This window comes from Pogoniulus pusillus, chromosome 22 (assembly GCF_015220805.1).
Source record: "Pogoniulus pusillus isolate bPogPus1 chromosome 22, bPogPus1.pri, whole genome shotgun sequence".
Classification (NCBI taxonomy): Eukaryota; Metazoa; Chordata; class Aves; order Piciformes; family Lybiidae; genus Pogoniulus; species Pogoniulus pusillus.
Window position 1 is genome coordinate 943,061 of NC_087285.1, and position 13,336 is coordinate 956,396.

Sequence of the window (13,336 nt, forward strand, 5' to 3'; positions counted from 1 at the left end):
TCTGCTCCCCGGCGCCGCCGTCACTCGCAGCCTCCCCAGCAGGACGGGACCCGCCGCCCGAGCGCCTCCCGCACAGCCTCCCCCCCTCTGCCAGGAGCCCAGGGCGAGGTGGCCAAATCCCAACTCCTGGCTTCCCCCCACCTCCGCCCCGCGGAGAAGCCGCAGGTGCGGGCCGGCGAGCGGCGCTGGCTGCAGCTGCACACTCAAGGTGTCGAACGTTTGCGAGGGCGGTGCGGGAGAGCCGCCCGGCGGGGCCCGGTTCCGCACAGCCTGGCGATTTCACGGCCCCTGGGCTTACGTTTCCTGGCGAATAATGAAAGCGCTGCCCGAGCCCCTGCCTGGCAGGGCGCGCCGGGGAGCTCCGCCCGGCCGCAGCTCCCATCAAACGCGGTGCGGCTCCGCCGGCGGCGCCGCTGCCACCTCCGCGCCCGGCCGTGTCCAATGCTGTTAAGCGTGACCTGGGCGCGGGCGGATGCGGCCGTCACGCCGCCGCGGCGGCTCAAAGGCCAAGCGGGGGGCCGGGGGGAGGGGGCGCAGCCGCCGCTGGCAGCGGAGCAACTTTGGGGGCCGGTGGCCGCTGCCTGCCCTCCGCCGCAGCCGGCGGCGGCGCGCACAAAGGCTGCCGGCGGTACCTGCCCGCGCCGCCGCCCTGCCGCTGGCCCAGTTTCGGCTCCTGCCCGGCCCGGCCGTTTCCATAGCGTCACAGCGCGGCGCTGCCCTTCTCCCGCGGGCGCCGCACTCTTATCAGCGCCCATCCAGCCGCGCAGCTCTCTCCTCCGGGCCCTACCTGCCGGCGGCCGCCGGCGCTGGCGGCGCAGGAGGGGATCTGCTCCCGCCAGAGCCCCGCACCGATTCCTTCTCTTGTCTGGCTTTCAAAGCCACTCGCGTAACGGCCGCCGAGGAAGCAGAGCAGAAAGCAGGGGCAAGAGGCTGTCCCAGCGCAGAGGACATGCTCAGCTGCTCTGGAGCTCTAGTCCTGCCTCAGGAAGGGACAGAGGAGTCACACAGAGTCACAGGCACATCCAGGTTGGAAAAGACCCTCAGGATCACCAACTCATCCCAAAGGACTAATGAGCCTCGCTGGGCAAACCCCAGCTCAGGGAGTTCTAAGCCAGCAGGATGGGGAGAGGGAGGGCAGCAGCTTCCCCCAGGGTGCCAGATGCTGTCTGCCTGAGAACCCCCATGGAGCTCAGAAACAGCTCTTGCTAAAACAGGCACAGAAATTAGGCTGAAGAGCTCTGTCCAGAAGGGCCTGGGGAGTTTGTGACCACCTGAGGTGGTGACCTGCTCAGAGTCCTGCTGCTTGAGGGCTGCCTGGACAGGGAGCAGGAGCAGTGGGCAAGCAAAGGCATGGAGTGTGTCTGCTGTGCCACACTGAAGATGCACATCCCAGGTGTTGTGCACTGCATCTCCTACCACATTCCCAGTGAGGGTCCTACACCATTCCCATCCTTCAGCCAGACTCACAGCCAGTTCTGTAAGTCAATAACCAACTCTGCCTGTACTTCTCAGCTCCAGAACAAGACCCATGGGCAAAGCTGCCAGGGTAACCCACATGCCAACAAGCCCCTGGCATCCTGGCCAGAGCACCATGGCAGGGTGGTAGCAGCACACCAAATGCAGGTAGCTCAGCACTCTGCATCCTCTGGGTGAGGAGGCAGGAAGGTCAGGTGCTGTCGTGGATTCACCCATGGCTCCCGACTAGGCAGCCAGGCTGGAATCGTTCACACAAACAGTTTACCCTCTGGAATCTCTGGTTTCAGAGGGATTGCAATTACTTGTGAATTTGGGATCCGTTTAGGAGCAGAAGGAGTCTCTGCTGTCTTGGAATATGCCTGGAAAAGGAACTTGCAGCTTTTCAGTTGCAGCTCCTCAGGAGCCAGCACTGGTCGCTGGCAGCCCAGAGCCAGCTGTGTGCTGGCTGCAGCCAGAGCAGGGAGAGCAGCAGCACAGGGAGGGGATTCTGCCCCTCTGCTCTGCTCTGCCCTCACCTGCAGCACTGCCTCCAGCTCTGGGGAACACAGCACAAGAAGAACACAGGACTGCTGGAGAGGCTCCAGAGGAGGCCACCAAGATGACCAGAGGGCTGGAGAAGCTCTGCTGTGGGGACAGGCTGGCAGAGTTGGGGCTGTTCAGTCTGGAGAAAAGGCTGCAAGGAGACCTCTGAGCAGCCTTCCAGGACCTGAGGGGCTCCAGGAGAGCTGGAGAGGGACTTTGAACAAGGGCTGGCAGTGCCAGAATGAGGGACAATGGCTTTGAGCTGGGAGAGGGGAGACTGAGAGTGGAGATGAGGGAGAAATTGTTGAGTGTGAGGGTGGAGAGAGACTGGCACAGGCTGCTCAGAGAGATTGTGGAGCACAGAATCACAGAATGTGATCATAGATTTGGTGCTTCTGTGCTCCACAACCTCCCTGGAGGTGTGCAAGGCCAGGCTGGAGGAGGCCCTGAGCAACCTGTGCTGGTGAGAGGTGTCCCTGCCCATGCCAGTGGGGTTGACACTGGACGATCTTTGAGGTCCCTCCCAACACCAACCCACTCTGTGGTTCCACCAATGTGGCTAACATCAGCAGTGGATGAGCCAAGAGCCTGCTCCTGCCCAAGCAGCCCTTTTTGCTTCTCTGGGTTGACCTGAAGTGGTTTCTCTCCCCTGGGTTTTTGATTTTAACAGCCCACCCAATGCAACCCAACCCCCCCTTCTCGTTCTGCCACACATGGGCTGCCTGCCTGCCATGCTTTGTGGCTGAGTCAGACTCTGCTTTCCTCTCCAAAACTTCATTTCCAAGCACAGTTTGCCCACTGAGCAGGGCGATGAAGCATTCCCACTCGCCTCGCCTGGAGTCGGGAACCAGGAGAGGGCTGCTCCATCCCCCACGGAGCTGCACACAGACCTGGGTGAGTTACCAGCCTCTGGACATGCTTGGCAGGTTGGTGGTCAGACTGGCAGTGCCACAGGAGAGCCTCAGCCTCTGGGAACCTCCAGCGAAGCAGCCTGCAGGGAGCCATAGTGGGGCTGATGAAGGTCCAAGCACCACTGTGCCCAGCAGCTGGTGGCTAGGGGAGGAAGGCAGGCAGGGTGGGCAGGGCTGGCACGCTCCCAGCCCTGGGGATGCGTGGCTCAAGGGCTTTGCAAGGGGGAGGCAGGACATCTCTGGGGTTTCTTCTTTGTTCCTTGGGTTACAGGAGACATTTCTTTGCTGCCAGGGTGGTCAGGGATTGGCACAGGCTGCCCAGGGAGGTGGTGGAGTCCCCATGCTGGAGTGCCCAAGGCATGGCACTTGGGGCGGTGGTTTGTCGGCCGTGGTGGTGTTGGGCTGCTGGTTGGGCTGGATGATCTTGCAGAGCTTTTCCAGCCAAAATCAGTTCTAGGATTCTGTGACTCTTGGCCTGGTCTCTCTGTACCAGGTTTGAAAGTTGTCCATGCAGGACAGCTCAGAGGGTGCTGCTGACTCACCTGCTTCACACCTGGCTGCTGAGTCACCCACGTGGGCACACTCTCCTGGCTCCCTCCTTGGGCAGCTGGAGCTGTTGATGGCCCTTCATACCCAGACCAAGGGCAGCTTCCTCCAGAACCTTCTGCCATCAGAAGGATTTTGTTTCCCAGAAGAGCTCAACAAGCAGGTAAAGAAGGAGGCAGGGGCTGGAGGTAAGCAGGAGGAAGCTTACCAGAACAAGGCTGACAAAGTCAGGAGTGTTCATTACCTGGCACGGCCCCACTGGCCGTGGCAAAGACAGCCATGGTGCCTGCTGAGCTACATCCTCCCTGTGCCTTCTGCTGCTGCCTGCCAGGGGATCTGCCAGCCCTGCTCCTGCCCTTCAGGAGAGCTTCAGAGGCTAAGCCTCAGGGCAGGGGCTGCTGCTGGGCCTGCAGCCCTCTCACCCTGGGCACCAAAGGCGCTTCTACCCCTGCCTGGGCAAGCAGCCAAGGCAGGACAGGCTGTGCCCTGGCTCCTCTCTAGTGGGAGGCAGCAGATGCAACGGCCTGGGCCATGCTGAGTGCCAGCTCCTCTCAGCCCAAGCATGACTAAGGACACCTGGCAAACTCCTGGGAGACAGCTGTGGCAGCAGAGAGATGGCAACTCAGGCCCAGTGCCCTCTTTGCCCTGCCCTTCTGGAGCTCTGCCACCTCCAAAGAAGGGCAAAAATGCCCAAGAGCTGCTCCTGGAAGACAAAGATGGTGTTGAGAGTGCTCCACAACCTCCCTGGAGGTGCTCAAGGCCAGGTTGGAGGAGGCCTTGAGCACCCTGTGCTGGTGAGAGGTGTCTCTGCCCATACCAGGGGAGTTGGCACTGGCTGAGCTTTGAGGTCCCTTCCAACCCAACCCATTCTAAGACTCTATGAGGCAGACCTTGCCTGGGACCTATTCCATCTTCCCTCCTTTTGGAGGCAGTTGGCCTGGGCCTTGCCCATGACTAGCAAGATGCTCCATGGTGCTGTGGCAGCCCAGGTCTAGCTGTTGCCTGTTCCTCTGCTGAGTAAGGGACTGGGAGGATCTTTGCCTTCCAGCCTGGCCGAGCCAGCAGCAGCAGCAAGGGAAAGGGGGGAGAAGGAGAAATCTGGGTGCAAAGAGAGGCTGCTGCAGATGTGCTGAGCCGAGGCTGTGGCAGCGCTGGGTTAAGATCCTGCCTCGCCCAAGTTTCGGAGGCTGGGAGCTGCGTGGAATAAATCACTTGTGACACTGACTCCTACACTCGCAGCCCGGCGCGGGATTTAGCCACCAGGCTCCCGCTGCAGCCAGCGCCAGCTATTAAGGTCAGGAGTAGTCGGGTGGCTAAATCCTATCTGGGGGCTGCAGCGAGGCTCTGCCTGCCCACAGAGGCGTCCTGGCACGGAGAGGGGAGATGGAGAGGAGAGGAGAGGAGAGGAGAGGAGAGGAGAGGAGAGGAGAGGAGAGGAGAGGAGAGGAGAGGAGGGGAGAGGAGAGGAGAGGAGAGGAGAGGAGAGGAGAGGAGAGGAGAGGAGAGGAGAGGAGAGGAGAGGAGAGGAGAGGAGAGGAGAGGAGAGGAGAGGAGAGGAGAGGAGAGGAGAGGAGAGGAGAGGAGAGGAGAGGAGAGGAGAGGAGAGGAGAGGAGAGGAGAGGAGAGGAGAGGAGAGGAGAGGAGAGGAGAGGAGAGGAGAGGAGAGGAGAGGAGAGGAGAGGAGAGGAGAGGAGAGGAGAGGAGAGGAGAGGAGAGGAGAGGAGAGGAGAGGAGAGGAGAGGAGAGGAGAGGAGAGGAGAGGAGAGGAGAGGAGAGGAGAGGAGAGGAGAGGAGAGGAGAGGAGAGGAGAGGAGAGGAGAGGAGAGGAGAGGAGAGGAGAGGAGAGGAGAGGAGAGGAGAGGAGAGGAGAGGAGAGGAGAGGAGAGGAGATCTCGCCCTGATCCAGGAAGAGCCTGCTCTGTTTTGCTGGTGGTTTCTGAGTGGTTCCACTTATCTCTTTCCTGCTCCACTACCTGAGGTTCCGAGTGCTCAGGGGAGGTGTCTCCATTAATCACAGTTTCCTTTGGCAGTTACATTTCCTTGCAGCCTCTCTTCCCACTTAGCTTTCCCAGCTTTGGCTGCTGTTATTTTTGTTCTGAGTCTTTTCCCAACCCCTTTTTTTGTTTCCAGCTGTACTTAACCTGCCTGTGTCCCTTTAAATACCGCAGCCTGGGCAGAATATGGGATCAGTCCTTTGACAGGAGCTAAAGTCCTGTTTGATCTGGATTAGATGCTGATTTTGCTTACCAGACTAAAGACCGAGGGGGACCACGCAGCGCCTGTGTTTGCACAAACCTGCCTGGTTGCATTCCTCCACCTCCTCGTCCTCCTGCTGCTGCTGCTGCTGCCAGTGTCCAGTCGAGGGGTGAGCGCAGGGCTGAGCACACAGCTGGAAAGCCAGGCGGATGAACGGGCACTTTGTCTGGAGGTGCAAGGCAGTGGAGGTGGGGGGAGGCAGGCAGCAGCTCTGCGCTGCGCTGCGCTGAGAAGCTGACTCGGGATGTAAACCTTCCCAGGGTGCAAGGAGGCCAACACTCAGCAGCCTATGCACCCATCAGCCCATGAACCCATCAGCCCATGAACCCATCAGCTCAGGCACTCATCAGCCCGGGCACCCATCAGCCCAGGCACCCATCGGCTCATGCACCCATCAGCCCATGAACCCATCAGCCCAGGCACTCATCAGCCCGGGCACCCATCAGCCCGGGCACCCAGCAGTCCAGGCACCCAGCAGCCTGGGCACCCATCAGCCCAGGCACCCATCGGCTCATGCACCCAGCAGCCCAGGCACCCAGCAGCCCAGGCACCCAGCAGCCCGGGCACCCAGCAGCCCAGGCACCCAGCAGCCCAGGCACCCAGCAGCCCAGGCACCCAGCAGCCCATGAACCCAGCAGCCCATGAACCCATCAGCTCATGCACCCATCAGCTCATGCACCCATCAGCCCATGCACCCATCAGCTCAGGCACCCATCAGCTCAGGCACCCATCGGCTCATGCACCCATCGGCTCATGCACCCATCAGCCCATGAACCCATCAGCTCAGGCACCCATCAGCCCATGCACCCATCAGCCCATGCACCCAGCAGCCCGGGCACCCATCAGCCCAGGCACCCATCAGCCCATGCACCCATCAGCCCAGGCACCCATCAGCTCATGCACCCATCAGCCCATGCACCCATCAGCCCAGGCACTCATCAGCCCATGCACCCATCAGCCCATGCACCCATCAGCCCATGCACCCAGCAGCCCGGGCACCCAGCAGCCCGGGCACCCATCAGCTCATGCACCCATCAGCCCAGGCACCCATCAGCTCATGCACCCGTCAGCTCAGGCACCCATCAGCCCAGGCACCCATCAGCTCAGGCACCCATCGGCTCATGCACCCATCAGCCCGGGCACCCAGCGGCTCTGTGACACCCCGGGGCCATAGTGACCCATTTCCTGGCAGGACCAGGTAGGATGTGGGGTGCCAGGACCCGCACCCAGCCCCATGCCCCACGCCCAGCAGGTTGTGTTTTCACCAGTGACTCCCATCCTCACTGATCCCTTCCTCCTGTCTCTTCTGCTGCCCTTTTCTCTCACCTTCTGCCCCAAGACAAGTGTGCAGTCCCCATCCCCTCATGCCTTGCCCTGCCCTGACTCCTTCCTCCAGCTCAGTCTCCCCACAAGCCCCCAGGAGCAGGGATTTGCTCTCACTGGCTGCCCTGTGGCTTGCCCCCTCCCCACCCCCTGCCATGCTTCTGCCACTTCTGCAAGGCACCAGGTCCAAACCAGGCTCTAAGAGAGATCTGCAGGGGCCACCAGGCAGCTCAGGCACTTCAGGGCAGGGACCCCTCATTGCACAGGGACAGGCTTGCAGCAAAGCCAGGCTCTGGCTTGCCCTGCTGCTCTCTGGGTGGAGCAGTGCCAGGAGGCAGGGCAGGCAGCAAACCAAATCACCCTGTGCAGGTTGCCCTCTTGGCTGGACAGAGCCTGCAGCAGCTCAGCGCCCATAGCCCACATCTGGCAGAAGACCCTGCCCCAGGCTGGTTCCACCTCACCTGCCCCAGGGTGAAAGCTGAAGCAAAGCCTCTGGTGTGACCACCCTTGCCCCTGCAGCAGGACAAAGAGCTTCTCTTGCTCGGGCAGTGAGGCAGAAGTTCTTCCCAGCAAGAGACACTGGCATTGGAATGGGCTGCCCAGGGAGGTGGTGGAGTGCCCATCCCTGGAGGTGTTTAAGAGGAGGCTGCATGAGGCACTTTGTGCCAGGGGTTAGTTCATTGGAAGGGTTAGGTGATAGGTTGGAGTTGATGATCTCAGAGGTCTTTTCCAGCCTGGTTACTTCCATGATTCTCTGATCCACAGGGTGGTGGACCTGTATCTGCCCATGATTGCCCAGGCCTGGCCCAGGCTGCTCACGGCAGCGCTGGAGACCCACCCCTGGAGGGGCTGCAAAGCTGTGGAGAGGTGGTGCCTTGGCCATGGCTCAAGTGGTGACCTGGCAGTGCTGTGCTCACAGCTGGACCTGACAGTCTGAAAGGTCTCTTCCAAACAAAATATGGTGGCAAGGTGAAAGGATGTCAGCAGTGCTGACCTCACCACTGCCCGAGCAGGAGCATCCAGAGGGTCACAGGGCACAGCTGAGTGGTGCTGAGCTATGCCAAGTGCTCCTGCTCGCTGCTGCAGTCCAGCACCACCCAGCTCTGCAGGGGAGAGGTGCAGGACCTGTGAGGTCTTGGTGGACATTTATCTCCTGGCTGATCCTCTCCTGAAGCTGGAAAATCATCTGCTGGAGGTGAGGAGGCTGCTGGCTGTGCCCTCGCTGGAGGGATCATTGCCCACACCAGATGGAGATGGAAAAGGAACGGGGCCAGCAGGTGAGAGCAACTGCACAAATGAATGACTGTAAAGGTCAGGCAGGATGTGCTCATCGGTCCTCAGCTCCTAGGGGTGAGCTGGGCTGACAGGCACTGCCACAGCCCAGCCTGCCTGCCCAGAAGGTAACTGGGCACTGGCATTGCCTCACCCATGTCATCCGAGACAAGAGTGTCCCCAAACAGCAAGGGCAGGTGAGGAGATGCAGAAGCACAGGGGCAGCAGGGCTGTGCCAGGGCAAAGGGATGCTGGGCTGTGGCACAGGCAGGCAAGAGAGGAGGAGATTGTCCTGCTGTGTTGTGCCAGGGCTAAATGATGCTGGGTTATGGCACAGGAAGGTGAGAGAGGGGGATATTGTCCTGCTGTGTTGTGCCAGGGCTAAATGATGCTGGGTTATGGCACAGGAAGGTAAGAGAGGGGGAGATTGTCCTGCTGTGCTGTGCCAGGTCAAAGGGATGCTGGGCTATGGCACAGGCAGGTACGAGAGGGGGAGATTGTCCTGCTGTGCTGTGCCAGGGCTAAATGATGCTGGGCTATGGCACAGGCAAGTAAAAGAGGGGGAGATTGTCCTGCTGTGCTGTGCCAGGGCTAAATGATGCTGGGTTATGGTACAGGCAGGTAAGAGAGGGGGAGATTGTCCTGCTGTGCTGTGCCAGGGCTAAATGATGCTGGGTTATGGCACAGGCAAGTAAAAGAGGGGGAGATTGTCGTGCTGTGCTGCCTGTGCTTGGCCACAAGGAACCCTCATGGCAGAAGGTGGCCTTGTGAAACACCTTGGCCACTGCTCTTCTTCAACGAGAAGGAGCAGAGCAGACAAGGCCAGAAAGCAGGTGGCATCAGCTGGCACACCAAGGGAAAGGAGCATAACAAACAGGGAGGTCTCATCCATGCCCTCTTCTTGTACCCTTCCTGGGTTTAGCACGACCTGCTCATGGGTTTGCCCACAGCATACAGGCCAGCAGATCCTCCACTCACAGCAGGCCTGCCCCAGGCTTGCTTGGGCTCAGGGAGAAGAGGCTGTGTGATGGGACAGGTTTGGGGCACAGTGTCCTGCCAGCTCACTCCAGAGGGGCCCAAAGGCTTGCAACATGTTGTCTATCCAGCCAGGTGCAGAAGGCAGCCCACGTGTCTCAAAGGCTAGGAACAAGCTGTCCACCCAAGCTAGTGGCAGGAGAGGGATCTCCCATGGGTGCCTGATCCTTCAGCCCTGGGATGTCCCATGGGTGCCTGATCCTTCAGCCCTGGGATGTCCCATGGGTGCCTGATCCTTCAGCCCTGGGATGTCCCATGGGTGTCTGATCCTTCAGCCCTGGGATCTCCCATGGGTGCCTGATCCTTCAGCCCTGGATCAGAGGCACAAGGAGGGCTGCAGGACTGCCCGTGGGGGCAAGAAGAGGGCAGTCTGCTCTTGCATTGCCACTACCCAGGGTCCCAGCTGGACTCCTTCACTGCTTCCCCTCGCAGCAGTGTGGTGTGGGGAGAAACAGCAACCCAGAGCGATGCCTCAGCACAGCTGTTGACATCGGTGTCTGGCCAAGAGGGCTGGGGGCATGTTCCAGGCTGCAAACCCCACCCTGGCCTGGACTGGTACCTGTCACCTCGGCTAAGCCCCTGCTCAGCTGCTGTCACCCACCCGTCGTCACCTCAGGGCTGCAGGCTGCAGCCAGCAGCTTCTCCCTCCGCTGCCCGAGCGCCGAGCGTCTTGCGCTGAGTAGCCTCCTCCTGCTGTCACAGCCCGACCTATTTCTCACAAATCCTGACTGCTCTGGCCTTAAAACATCTTGACGCAGTGCTGGGACCGGCCTTGGCACGGCAGCCAGCCCCTGATTAAGCGGAGCCGCCGCGGCTTGGCGAGGGCTCTGCAGCCAGCAGGCGCCGGCGGCGAGAGCGGAGCGGCCGCGGCCGAGAGCGGGGAGCAGCTGAGCGCTGGGCGGGAGCGAGGGGAAGGCTTCGTGCCCCTGCACTGGGCACCGGGGAGGCTGCGCCTCGAATCCCGGCGTCAGCCTTGGGCTCCTCACCTCCAGACGGACACTGAGGGGTTGGAGTAGGTCCAGAGAAGGGCACCAAAGCTGGGGAAGGGTCTGGAGAACAGGGCTGGGGAGGGGCAGCTGAGGGAGCTGGGGGGGTTAGTGTGGAGCAGAGGAGGCTGAGAGAGACCTCATTGCTCTCTGCAGCTCCCTGAGAAAAGGCTGCACCGGGGTGGGGGGGGGGTGTTGAGCTCTGCTCCCTGGTCTCAGGTGATGGAAGGAGAGGAAATGTGGTCAGGGGTTGGCACAGGCTGCCCAGGGAGGTGATGGAGTTCTCATGCCTGAGGTGTTCCAGAACCCGGTGGCCTTGGCACCTGGGGCCATGGTTTGGTGCCCGTGGTGGGGCTGGGCTGGTGTTGGACTGGATGACCTTGGAGAGCCTTTCCAGCCCAACCCATCCTGTGATTCTGTGCTCAGCCAGGCTGGACAGCTTTAGCTGCCCACAGCCGTGGGGTGGTGGAGGTTGGAGCTTGCTGCTGGGGCTGGAAGAGCTGAGGATGTGTTCTCCTGCATGCAAGCAGAACCAGCAGGCCCAGAGCAGTTACTCACCCTGTAGGGCTCAAGGACAGGAGCTGAAATCCCAGACCAAGAGGCTTCCTCTGCAGAGGCAGCACTGCAGAACTGCAGGCAGGGTGCCAGGCCTGGTGGCACAATGGAGGACAGGAGAACCTCAGGCAGTTTGTGTACAGCTCCAGCTACAGACACCAATGATGGCTGCAGCAAAGTCCCCAAGCTTCCTGCAGAGCCACAGCAGGGTGGCCAGCCAGGGCTCTCGGCCAGCTGCAGCTTCAGCTTTGCCTTGCTGGGGTCCAGATCAGCCCAGGGTGGGCTGAGGGCATACAGGAACGGGTACCAGCTCCTACTTGCAGCATCCTTGCCAGGTGAACATCATCCTGCCCTGGCTCAGGCTGGGGAAGACCTCACTGTATGGTGGCAGGTCAGGATGTCTGAAGTCCCAGAAGTGAACTGATGTGAATGTCAATCCTTTGGGTGCTGAAGGACCTCCCATGGTTCCTCTTCCTCCAGAAGAGTCCCTCTCAGGGTTGCTCTGACGTGAAGCCAGCAATGAGCACAGTCAGCATCCTAGAGTCCTGGTGGGACCCCACTGCCCCCTCATCCCACACCTGGGTATGGGCAGGTTCTGAGGGAAGGAGCCAGCAGGATGCTCAGTTCCAGTGGAGAAGCTACAGAGACAAGGAAGCCTTAGCCAGGGTGTTGAAAACTTTGCAACTGTGTGGAAGAACTTCAGCTAGGGCTGAAAATGTGTCCAGAGAGCTCACAGGAGGTGTGTGGCACAGGGCAGGTGATGTGTGGCACAGGGCAGGTCACCTGGCCAGCTGTAGGGAGATAAATCTGGGGAGGTTTGTTTTGATTCATGCTCCCAGCTGGCTTGGCACAGCAGCCCTAGGCTCCAGCCCTGCAGGTGGTCAGGAGGCTGTGTGGTGGTGGGCATCCCCCACAGCTGCCCATGCCTGCTGTCCATTGTGCCCAGCTGTGGTGGGGCTGCCAAAACCCTCAACCAAGTTGGTGTCATCCCAGCACTGGGGCACGCTGAGGAGCACCCACCGATGGCTCAGCTTTGAAGGGCACACTGGAAGTTGTGCCAGGGGAGGGTTGGGTTGGAGAGGAGGAAAAATGCCTTTGGTGCCAGAGTGGTCAGGGGTTGGCACAGGCGGCCCGGGGAGGTGGTGGAGTCCCCATGGCCAGAGCTGTTCCGGAACCATGTGGCCATGGCACCTGGGGCCATGGTTTGGTGCCCACGGTGGGGTTGGGCTGGTGTTGGACTGGACAATCTTGGAGAGCTTTTCCAGCCCAAACCACTCTGTGGTTCTCTGATGTCTCCAATGCCTGGGCTGGGCCCTGGCTGCACCTTGCCCTGGCCCTGCAGTCCCCCAGGGGGTGCAGTGTCCCTGCCAAGCCAACCCGAGCAGATCCAACCACCACAACTCGCTGCCAGCCTCCTGCCCTCCGGCTGAACCCCTGGGGCATCCAGCAGTGACCAGGATTCACTACTCATAGCTGCTGCCACTCCCCCAGCTCCCAGCCCCCCCCCTTGCCCAGACCTCCGCCGGTTGCCGCTGCAGCCCCCTCCCCCGGGCAGGAGCGGGGCAGGGCTGGCAGCGGGCAGCGGGCGGGAGGTGAGGCTGGCCGGCGGCACTGGTGGTGCGGCTGCCATCCGGCCTGCCTCAGGCTCGTTTTGTTCCCTGCTTCCTGCATCCTGCCCCGTCCCGGCACCGGGGGTGGGGGTCAGCATGGGGTCAGGATGCCGACTGCAGCCCGGGGGATGGCAGGACAAAGCGGCTGCCAGCCCACTGCACTGGGCGAGCACTGGGGCTCGCTCTGGAGAGGGGTAAGTGACACCCTGCAGTCCAGCCTGGCACTGCCATGTGCTACCAGCGCTCACGAAGGTGCTGGGGTGCCCCCGTGGTGGTACAAGACACGTCTCTGGCACCAGAGCAGAGGCTGCAGCTCACTCCAGACTTGGGGCAGTGAACAATGCAGTCTCTGAGCCGTGCCAGCTCCACCGTGCAACCCACTTCTGGCATCGCTGTTGTGCCGTGGCAGCAGCCCCATGCCAGGGTCTCCTCTCCCAGCATCACTTGCTGATGTATTCCCAGATGGAGCCAACAAGGCCAAGCAGTGGCCCTTTGGGCTGGCACACCGCAGGGCAGCAGCAGATTTCCCTGCTCTTCTACTAACTCTGCTTAATGAGGATGTTAATTAAGAGTGACCCCAGGCCAGGCCTCGTGGCAATGCCCAAGGTTCTCTCCCCATGCCATGCTGAGCTCATTATCATCATCACAAGCTCCCAGTACCACCCCAGTGCCGGTGGCCGCCCTGGGGACAGCAGCCCTGAGTGCCACCAGTAGCTGGGCAGCCAGTGGGGACAGCCTGGCACAGGGGTTGTGCCTGGCACAGGGGTTGTGCCTGCCAGTGGGGCTGCGGCTGAGCAGGGTGGAGGAGATGGGCTGTGCCCTCAGGGGCTGCCTGAGGTCCTGC